Source organism: Nyctibius grandis, chromosome 4 (genome assembly GCF_013368605.1).
Source record: "Nyctibius grandis isolate bNycGra1 chromosome 4, bNycGra1.pri, whole genome shotgun sequence".
Taxonomy (NCBI): Eukaryota; Metazoa; Chordata; class Aves; order Nyctibiiformes; family Nyctibiidae; genus Nyctibius; species Nyctibius grandis.
Genome location: NC_090661.1, coordinates 29,253,035 through 29,263,146, shown reverse-complemented (window position 1 = coordinate 29,263,146; position 10,112 = coordinate 29,253,035). Strand labels below are relative to the sequence as shown.

At 42.2% G+C, this 10,112-nt stretch overlaps 1 long non-coding RNA gene across 1 annotated transcript; it reads right to left on the bottom strand.

Moving 5' to 3' along the window:
• Positions 1-794: 794 nt before the first annotated feature.
• Positions 795-7,847, bottom strand: LOC137662199 (uncharacterized). Its single transcript, XR_011047974.1, has 4 exons — positions 7,747-7,847; positions 4,026-4,062; positions 3,192-3,422; positions 795-2,337 (listed from the first exon to the last, which is right to left on the bottom strand). It is a non-coding gene; the product is annotated as an uncharacterized lncRNA (long non-coding RNA).
• Positions 7,848-10,112: the final 2,265 nt, after the last annotated feature.

Below are 10,112 nucleotides of genomic sequence, written 5' to 3'. Positions count from 1 at the left end.
TCTAACGTCAGAAGGGTAAGTATGGGCAGAAGGAAGAAAAGGAAATTCCAAGATCTAAAATCAGATCTTTCTTATACCAGATACCTCCCAACCCCTTATAACCCTATGATATTGACAGTATTTTCCATCATTTGAGAAGGATCCTGCTTCTACAGACATCTACATTAAATCCCATTGGTTTCAACATGAGAGGCCCCTAACAGGAAGTGTGCTTTTCTAGTTGCCTCCAATGCCAGAAAATTCAGACATATTTAGCAAAGAAAGCCTATGTTCTTAAAAGAAGTCAGGACAGGCTGGTGGTTGCCTCATCAAGATGAATGTAACTCTTGCCACACAGCTCATCACAATGCTACACACAATTGTAGTGCACCTCTCCGATCATTACAGTTAGCATTATTTTGTGTGTCTTGCCCGCCACTCTTTAGCTTACATGTCTGATCTTTTCTTCATGGAAACAAAAGAAAAATGGGTAAAGCTGTCATTAAATCTTATTGTTACAATGCAAGTCTAAACACAGACTTAACTCTGCTCTGAAGATTAGAATCAACGTTATTACTTGTCCTTACTCTGCTACGGAACTTGGTCCCATAAAATGTCACCACATTTTAAATATCAGAATGCTGCTCTTGCAATCTATCATTAAGGTTTAAAAAGGGTTTCAATTGTTGGCTTTTTTAGCCATTTTCAGGCTGTCTGGCTCTCTCCATCAGTTTTCTAAAAGGAAAACGAGAACAAAACAAGAAATCTAAAACACCCCCCCACCCCCCAACCATGCTATTATCTCCCAAAACCGGTTAACAGAACCTATATACCTTTATTTGATCCAGATTTGAAAATATTATTTTAAGCTAGTAAGTCACATTTGCTAAATCACAAGCTTGGAATAAGGTGCACTAAGAAGAGCTCCAGATTTGAAGTGGAATAGAATACACATCCCAGTTCTGGGTTTTTTTGCCAAGAAATCTTACTTGCCACATACAATACCGTAGTAGGGAGCATGTACATAATATACGCTCCCATCTCAGAATGACAGAAAACATCCTATGTAATCACAAATGAAGGAGACGAAGAATCTTGTGTAAACATAAGAACAACAGATTGCGCCTTAGTTTGGGAAGGAGTAAGAGGAACCAGAAAAAGGCCTGTCTTAAGTATTTCTGCTCTCTCTCATCTCACCCCTCTTACGTGGCTAACAGTCCATTCTTTTGGGCCTATTTCTACCTAAATGATGGAAACATACAGGTCATCTCAGTTTCCAGTCACAGAAGAATCAAAAAGCCGATTCCATCAGCAGTATGAGAATCTGAAACTGTACCAAGGAAGCTGAGTGGATGAACTGCAACTTTACACCTCTGGCCTCTTTGATCCCACCAGAAGTTAATTTCTTTAATAAAGAAAGAAGTTCTGCCCCATCTCTTCTACCACAGAATGTTTTTGTTCCTTTTGCTGCTAAGGATTCATAAAAAGCCAGAGGGAGGGAATGATTTAACGTAAACCAAATTATTATCCTGTTACCCCAGAGGCCTTTAAAGCTTAATTTTTCTTTGCTAAAAATGAAATGGTGCAGAGTAATTTCTTCTTCTGGTGAAAACTCTTCATATCCAGCACTTACACAGGTTTACACGTGCAAATATACATTTTGATCACAGACTGGGACGATGCATTTACACACTACAGACAAGGTGATTCTGCATTTGTTACTGTGCATTAGCTGCTTTATGTGAGTTGACATCAAAACATCTATCTACAAAGTCACGCCTGGGTCCTGGACTAGAAAATACCTGTATGGGATGTCCCCAGTTGTTTGGTAAGTTTCTTCCTCATCTCAAAGCAGAAAATACGTTCTGGTTTTCCTGCTGCAACTTTTCACACATGTCAAGACAGTTTGACATAGCAATGCATGCAGATGCTTTATCTGCTAGGAATTCCAATATGACACAGTGAAGTACTTAACCTTCCTAAATGAAGAAGGAGATATCAATGAAGAATGCCAGCTTCCACCTGCATCTCATTACAAGGTATTTCTCATGTTAAAACAGAACACAGAAAGCTGGATGAAGAGCTGGCACAGAAGACATTTCTTCATGGAAACAAATGCTGATTTCTGTTACTCTGCTTGTGAGTTTTGATAAAACGGTGGGGCACTTCTGTGGAAGAAGTCATCTGGTGAATCAAATGTTGGGTGAGACGGTTGAAACAGGACGTGGAGAGATCTTTGTTCGTTCAGCTCCGTGGAAGTGAAGGACAGGTTTTTGCTTGCTAGAAGAGAAACATCCACATCTTGCAGCCTATGAGCAAGCAACAGGACCATCTTCTTCTTGAATGTCAGGAGAGGATCTGGAATCCCAAAATAGAAAGTAGGAGAGGTAGTTTAGGAATCAGAATAAAATACATTCAACATTAAAATGTGCACTGGTTCACTACTTTAAAAACCTGACTCTAATGGACAAAATTAGCTGGCTTCACAAACTGCAATAATCCCTTGCTCTGCAAGATTTTATATCTAACTGTAGATGTCCATAAGGTAGCTAAGGAAATACTACAGAAATGCTGAACTATATGCTTACTCAGAAGCAATGCATCAAAAAATATACCAGCGTTAATTAGCTATGGGGCTTCTTAACTGTGGCTCCAACATATAGCATGACAAGTTGAGGTAGCACCAGAATACACACTGCACACAGAAAGAGTATATTCTGCTACAGCAGGTCACAATTTAAAGAGACACCATAAACTATTACCTAATTAACTACGCAACTGTCAGTGCTGTAGAGGAAAAAAGCACTTAGGACAGTTGAAGATCACACAGATCAGGTATTTACTTTCACTCATTTCTCCCCACTTATCCACAGTGTAGATATACTTCAATAATCCATCTTGTCACCGATCTCCTGGCCCTTCATCAGTAACACTTACCTGGTATCACCTAGTCACAGCAGCTGTGTTAAGACATGATTTTTTTTGCTTTAAGTTCAATACCAGCCTGGACTGGAAGGTAACGTGGGTGCACTTCTGCATAGCTAGTGCCAGAAACATTTATTATCATTCTCCTGTACTACAATGAGAGATGTGAAAGAGAAATTTTTTTCGTTGGTTTCTCTTTCTCACATACAAGAACATGAGGATACACCATCTTCTCTAACTCCTTCCTCTCTTTTCTCTGCCTGTATTTCTCATCTTATTCTAATTACCTTAACCCTTTAGTTGATCAAGTTCAGAAATAATCTTCCAGTGACAATTTTCAACTTCTATGTTAGAAGTAGAGAGTAGATCACGAAAATGGAAATACAGCACACATCACCATCACTTTCTCTCTGAGGCACTCAAATATTTAGGCTGATCATGAGCTTGACCATCCATGCTCATACTGTTGGGAAAGTCTCATTCTTGTTATGAAGATGGGGAAAAACAGACCTGGAGAGCTGCAAGAAAACATACCAAAGGTTTGTGGCAGAGCTGAGAACAGAATATAGGACTCTTACACACCTTAACTACCAGAATATCTTTATTTCATTCACTGGGGGGAAAAAAAAAAAAAAAAAAAAAAAAATAAAAACTCCAGAAGCTGGCAGTCATTCTTAGAAATTTTGAATGTACTTTTTTCTATTTGATAATTGACATTTGGTTATGTTATCTTTCTTCCAATCCTACTGTTTAACAAACACTACTTTTAAGATAACTACTCCAAGTTAATACAATTACACAATCAGTATCTCTTAGTAGAGCAAAATGACATCATATGACAGGAATTTTATAACTTTAAAAGCATTTATTCTTGTTAGAATATATAGGTAAATCAAAGTTTCTTTCAAGCGAAGCCCAAGCTGAAAGCTGACACTGTGGCAACATTCCAGTTCTCTGAAAGTGTCCTATGAAAAATTAAAATCTCAATGACTGATTTCTTTGGACAGAAAAAAGAAAAAGAAACCAAAAAAAAAGAAAGAAAAAAACCTAAAGCAACTGACAAACCTGACAAGTTTAATACCTGATATTTAGTACCTAAATAACCTTATGGCTTTACTCACCATTATTTTTGATCAATCCACATTATCTTCAGTGAGCCTAGAGAGAAAGAGATGAACAAATGAAATTAAATTTGCATCTAGGAACCTATTCATATCATACATGATTATCTGCACAAGACACAAAAGATTAGCTGTACCTTCCAGGAACTAGTTAACATTTTTAGACATTCTACATAAAATGTGCTGATGTTACTTTTCAAATGATCATAACCACCCCCTTCCTTTAGTTTAAGGGAAAGGATGGTGAAATGAATTAGGCCCAAGTATGGAAGACCCAGGACAGGCAAACTTTAACTAAGAACAGGCTGGGGAGGAGAAGTATATACTCAAAACATGCCTGAAAGGCTTTTGTTCAGAAACCATTCTGTTTCCTGGAGTAAAATCATGTGTGTCATTCATTCCACAGAATGTAGTTTACACAGGACTGAATTCCCCTTTTTCCTGGAATTTGTTGGTTTCTACTTTACTGAGAACAGCCTTCAGCCCCTGCTTGACTGACTATACCTGGAGCATTAATTATACACCACTACCAAAATGACTTTTTAATTGTGCATATTTTGAAGATAAACAACCTTGTTATGGTAAGATATCACCAACAGACACACAACAGTGTCACAGGAACCAAGACGGACACAATTCCAGTCTCCAGCAAGGCAAGAAACTCTTTCATGTTAATAACAAACCACTGTGGCAAGGAAGCATAATGACTGTTCTCAAGGATGCAGAGCTGACAACCTAACTGGGAGAATAATGGATTGCTATAAGCAGAACTATCTCATCACACAGAACTTACATTATTAAATAAAAACTGCCAGTATCCTCACCAAAGTATTACTAGCTTCCACTCTCCTGCACAAGACAGCATTTCTGCAAGCACCAGGGACCTGCACCTTCAGAAAAACTGCGGTCAGCAGATCCCTAGCCCTGTATTTCAGGTTAGCTATTCCATTCTCACGTTGTCAATTCCGATCCTTCCTAGTCAAGTCCTCCCTCAAGAACCTGCCAGGTACTATGTGACTTTGAGAGATTGAGGAACCAACAGCAAATGATTCACAAAACAGTTAATTTGATAAGGAACAGTTATCAGGAACTCTCTCAAACTCAAACTTACTTAGCATAATGGAAACAATTCCCAATCCCAATCTTAGAAAAGCTGGGTTTTCTTTCACTTATTCTAAAACTACAAATAAACTAAACTAAATACTAAAATAAGTTGTATTATAAAAAAGCAGCAGGTGACACTTAAAGCAACTCATACAAAGGAATGTTTCATCCAATGCTGAAATCAGTTTGCTTTAACTGATTTTTTTAAATTTTAAAAAGTTCACCGACTTCGGATGCTCCAGTTTTTAACTGCTCTGCTTGACACACTTTCTATCGTCTTTCATTAGATTATGTGGGAGCAGTGTTCACAGTAGTACCAACAGAACTTGCGAACGTAACTGGATATAAATCAAGGCTATTGACAATTAGCAGGCACTGAAACTGATGGTGACAGTATCAACTCTACAGTTAAAATCTAGTGGAAATCATGAAGAAGAAGAAAAAAGACTATTTTTCTTGTTTCATACTTACTTACTGAACATACATCAATTGAACTGAACAAGAAACTATTTGTGAAAACTCAACAATATAAATATTAATCCTTTTCTGTTAAAAATTCTGAAAATATTATTTTATTAAGTTTTGACCTATTGCCTATTCATATTTTTTTTGCTCTACTGCAACTAAAGGTTAGTTTTCCATGAACTTTTAAATCTCACATTGAGATAGATAATTTCTTGGATACGGGCAACTTCGTCAATTTCAAAGCCAAAAAGAGATGAAGAAAACATCTCGTAAATCAATTTACCAGCAAAATCGTAGTATTTGTCTTCTCATATAGATCAATATGCCCTATTACCAATAGACCAATGGGAAAAAAAAGTCAGTGTTCTGACATATCAGCACACTGAATTGGAAACTATACTAAAATGAATAGTGTACAACTATGCTACCAAGCTGGCATCCCCACCTCTCACACTCTGTTTTAAGGTACCCTTAGTTCTTAATTAGATTGGTCAGCAAAAACTCAGATCCATCAGAGCTGTCTTTCCAAAATACTACCTTTCTCTCTCTCACACGCACACACAAATGCTCCAGGAGATGAGCAGAATTAACATTTCATACATAGACATGTATAAGGAGAATATTCATCAGTAGCAGCATACTGTGCCTTAATGTTACCTTGCTCATAAGCTGCTATTACTGTTACTACAAAAATAATATTGCACATGAAATTGGTAAAATGTTCCTTAGGAAATTTTTCTCATAAGCAGGTATTGCTTTCAGAACTAGTTGTGACAAACACACTTATATTTCTTTTGAGTTATTTCAACAGTTAAAAACAACTACTTCATTATTAGATCACCTAAGATAACACGCCATGTCTCCACAAGATCTAAAGCTGTGCTTCTCATTTAACCACTTCAGTTTTTTACTTTTACCTGACATGCACATTGAAAATGCAGTGACTTCGAATTCTATGACAAACCTGAGATTTAAAGAATTGTTATCAAATATAGAACATAAGGAATCTCATGCTAGTGACAGTAATCCTTTTGCTTTCAGTAGGAAGTGCCCACCCCTCCCCCCCCGTTTTTTTTTAATTTAAACAAAGTACCATTCTATAGTACAAAATACCTCCAATGATTTTGAAAAATTCAGGGTGTACCTGACCCAGATGTTATTAACGTGGAAAGAAGAAAGAGTGTTTTTAGTAACGGTTTCGCATGTTTCATCATGTGTAAAGTCCTTTTCACCTTATTATCAACAATCACATGAGTTCATAGGACTACAATCAATTCCACTATCAATATAATCTCTCCACTCTCCATAAAACTTATTCTGCACTGTAGATTACTCCTATGTTCTGGTTTTATCAAATGACTTGGAAGCCACCCATCCCCTTTGTGCACTCCTGTGTCAGCACGACATAAAGACGTCAGAAAAGGAGGTAACTGTGCAGATTAGCAAAATCCATCTGGCACACGGATTCCATGAATAACAACGGCAACAGAAGAGTAACTATAATCGGTGCTATTTCTGTAGCCGGAGATGAAAAGACTAATTTCGGGTGATAGATTTTGGGTTCCCTTCTCCACGTACGCTGCCAGCTGCAGCCGTTCACCGAACGCGTGTTCTCGGCTGCTCCTGACGCGGCTGCAGGGCATTGCTGGGCAGGGAACAGGCTCTCCCCCTCAGCCATCGGCTGCAGCCCGGCACCGCTGCCCGCCCGGTCCCCCCCAGAGCCGCCGCACGCCCCCGCCCCCAGCTCCGAAGTTACTCAGACTTTTCAGGGCGGCGGTCGGGTCGAACCGTCCCAGTTCCCACCTGCGCCCGGGCAGGTGCCCCCGGGGGGGAGCCGGCCGTCACCACACGGACCCCCTCCCGCCATGCTCGGGGCCACCCCAGCGTGGAGGCCGCGCTGCCGGGTGAGGCGGGCAGGGAGCCGCCCGGTCGCGCTCGCCGGCCCGACCCGATCCAGTCCGGGGCCGCGGGGCGGGCGGAGCGCGCCTCAGGAAGCGGCGGGCGCGAACATGCCCGGGCCCAGCCCAATCACGGAGCAGGACAGGGAGGCGGGTGCGCGGACGCTCGGGCCCAGCCCAATCAGGGAGCGGGGCACAGGTACCGGGCTAGATGCGGTCCGGCGCCGGATGCTGTTGTTCCCCCCTGCACTCACCTGAGCGCGGCCGAGGCCGCGGAGTCGCGGCCGGCCCCGGCCTCTCCGCCTCTTCCTCTCACTCCGCCATCTTCCCCTCCTTACCTCAGCCACCCGCCGGGGGGCTCGCAGCGCCGGGCCCGCCCACTCGGCCGCAAGCCTATTGGGTGCCGCTCCTACGCATCAGCCGTCCAGTTTTGGCGGTGATTTGCCATCGGCGCCCGTCCATCAGTGAGGATGGCCTCCCACCTCCAAGGTTTCCCTCTCTGATTGGCCCCGGGGAGAGCACACGCCTGGAAAAGGATTGGCTCAAGCCGCGCGAGCGGGGCTGGCCTGGGGCGAATCCTCCGGTGACCTCCACAAGAATTTAAAGGAGCCGCTCGCGAACGGGGGCAGGCGGCGGCAATGGCTGCCCCACACCACCGGGGAGCGGGCGCCCGCGGGGTGAGGTACTCCGGCCCGGCGATCCGCCCGTCCCAGGAGGGGAGGGGGCGGAGGGGCCGCGGGGGACCCGTTCCGGCAGCCCCTCGAGCTACGGGGCGGACCTTGCCGCGCAGGCCGGCACCCGAGGCGCGGGGAGCGGGCCCGGGTCCGTGTAGCCGTCGCGGGGGCTGCGGGACACTCGTATCCGGCTCGTACCTCGGGCATGGCCCCGTCGGCCGGGGATTCCTCTGGAGAGCCCCCGGGCGTGACCACGAGTGACCGCCCGGGGTGCTGCTGCCGCTCCCTCGTCCTCCGTGTCACGGCGCAGCAACGGCCCCCCTGCCTCCCTCAGCCACCGCCTGCGTGCTCCGGGGCTGCCTGGGTGAAATCCCGGCTGAAGCAGCCGCGCCGCCGGCATGGGCCGCGGTCAAGTGACCGTAGTTGCTCTGAATGAGCCTTTTCATTCTGCCAGTTTTTGTGTCATCTGCAAAAAATTGTTTTGTTTTTTTTTTTTTCTTAGCAGCAGCAATTTTGCACTTCAGGCTGACGGGTGAATGTATTGAATGGCGTGAAGCGGAGTACTTACCCATTCAGAAAACTCAGGAAACACCCCCATTTAACAGTGATTCATCACAGACAACTACTACAAGCCCTTTCAGTTGAAATCTTAATCCATTTAATGCACATTTTTCTACCATGTAGTGTTTTAATGCAGATTGTCAGCTCCAATGAAACACTTCTGCCACTTTAAATATTACATCCACACACTATTTACAATCAAAGTTGTAGTTTCAAAGAACTGAAAGCAGACCTTTCAAGTAGTTTTCCGTTCTAAAGTTATAGAAACTAACATTATTTTTACTCCTGCTCTTCATGAGTCAAATCCTGTATTCAGATTCTTTTGTTTTGCCCAGACTTGATGCCAAGCTAATGGGCCTACAGCTATATAAGTCAACTTATCGGCCACCTTTCAGTATTGATTAGCTATCAATCAAACCTCTATTTTCTGTAGTCTTCGTAATACTCTTAATGAAAACTAATTGTAACCACAGATTTCTGCAGCCAACCATCCAGAGATTCTCAACATAACAAATTCGAGTCTGCAGATTTGAAAAAAAGGCTTTAGTTCCTATTTGTCAGTAGACTGGAAAATGGTTCATCTGTATTTAAATATGTATCCCCTATACTGCTTTTTCAAAAGACAAAGACGAAATACTAAGTAGTTCTGCCTTTGAGCTGACAATCTTATCCCTCTTCCAGACTTTAAACTTCACAGATGACCTTTGTTCTCAAGAAGACTTGAGATTTAATTTTTACAAGCAATCACATATGCTAAAAATATTACTTTCATGGAAATCTGCTTGTATCTGTACAGCTTAGTTTTGAATGATTTTAAATTTACCATAAATTTAAGATCACAGCTCTGTAAGACTCCTTCTTACTCACTAGCACCTTTTAAGTTACATGTTAAATGTGTAGATTTCAGAACACTGAATAAGATACTCAGTGGCTTCCATGCAATGTATACAGCTAACAGCAAAGTTAATTAGATTCTGATAGCTGTGGTTTTTTTTTATTACAGGAGGGTTAGTTGAGTTTTGTTTTGGTTGTGGGGTTTTTTTGCTGTGCGCCTATTAGAGTATTTCTGTTTGCCTTAAAGCACGTTAGCAAAAATACCCAATTTTTAAGGTGGAGGCTTGTAAGGACAGACATCACAAATTAGCATTGGTATTGTATACCCTTTAATTAGAACAACACTATGGAGAGGGGGGAAAAAAAAAAAGTGCCTAGTTTGGAACCATGGAGAGGTATAAAGCTCATGTTATGGGATCCATAGTGCAGTATTATGAGTGCACGTCCTCTTCTGGAGTTCATGTTTTGCACTAGTTTCCTCCACTCTACCAGCAGAATGAAGGATTATTAATATTCTGAAAACCAGCTCAGTTATAAAAAAAATTATCTTT